Source organism: Mustela putorius, unplaced genomic scaffold (assembly GCF_011764305.1).
Source record: "Mustela putorius furo isolate JIRA1106 unplaced genomic scaffold, ASM1176430v1.1 tig00004156_pilon_pilon_pilon, whole genome shotgun sequence".
In the NCBI taxonomy this organism is placed as follows: domain Eukaryota; kingdom Metazoa; phylum Chordata; class Mammalia; order Carnivora; family Mustelidae; genus Mustela; species Mustela putorius.
In genome coordinates, this window is record NW_025422274.1 from 113,963 (window position 1) to 115,402 (window position 1,440).

Genomic DNA, 1,440 nt, shown 5'->3' on the forward strand with positions numbered 1-1,440 from the left:
AAGCTCTTTCCAAAATTTGAAACAGAAGGAATACTTCCAGACACTTTTTTTGAAGCCAGCATTACCCTGATCCACACAACAAGCAAAGTCCTCATCAAGAAGGAGAATTTCAAACCAATATAATTGATGAATATGGATGCTACTATTCTCAGCAAGATCCTAGCTAATAGAATCCAACAGTACATTAAAAAGATTATCTGCCATGATCGGGTGAGATCTATGCCTAGGTTGCAAGGGTGGTTCAACATTTGCAAATCAATGTCATAGAACAAATTAATAAGAGAGGTGAGGGAACCACATGGTCCTCTCAATTGATGACGAAAAAGCATTTGGCAGCATCCGTTCCTGATTAAAGCGCTTCGAAGTATAGGGATAGAGGAAATATTTGTCAACCTCTTAAAATGTTTATATGAAAAATTCATAGTAAATATCCTCCTCAATGGGTAAAAGCTGACAGCCTTCCCTTTGAGATCAGGAACATGAGAAGGATGCCCACTCTCACCACTCTTGTTCAACATAGTATTTGAAGTCCTGGCATCAGCAAACAGACAATAAAAAGAAATAAAATGTATCCAAATTGGCAATGAAGTCAATCTCTCTCTTCACATTTGATATACTTTATATGGAATACCCAAAAGTCTCCACCCCGAAACAACTAGAACGCATTCAGCAATCCAATGATGTGACAGGATACAAAATCATGCTACAGGAATCATTGGCTTTCTTACATTACCAATGAAAATACAGAAAAGGAAATTAGAGAATTGATTCCGTTAACTACAACACCCAAACAATAACATACCTGGGAATAAACAAAACCAAAGAGGTAAAGGATCTGTAAGTGAGGAACTATACAACACTCATGAAAGAAATTGAAGAAAACAAAAATGACAGAAGCCCATTGCATGCTTATGGATCAGAAGCATAAACATTGCTAAAATGTCTAGACATTTAATGTTAAGGGACTGCATAGAGCAATTGATCCTTTTAATGCCATTCCAAAAAAAAAAAATTCCACCGGTATGTTTTAAAGTGCTGGAGCCAACACAAGCCTAAAATTTGTGTAGAATAAGAGAGACACTGTATTGCCAAGGAAATGACGAAAAGAAAAACAAAACTGGGAGCATCACGTTGTCTGATTTCCAGTGTTATACAAAGCTCTGATCACCAATACAGCATGGGACTCACATAAAAACAGAAGCATAGACCAGTGGAACTGAGTAGAGAGCTCAGATATGGGCAATAAACTCTACTGTCAAATAATCTTCAACAAAGTAGGAAAAATATACAGTGGAATAAAGGCAGTCTCTTCAATAAATGGTGCTGGGAAAATTGGGACAGCTATGTGTAGATGAATGAAACTTGACCATTCTCTTACACCAAACACAGAGAACTTGAAATGGATAAAAGACCTAACCTTGAGGTAGGAATCCATGAGAA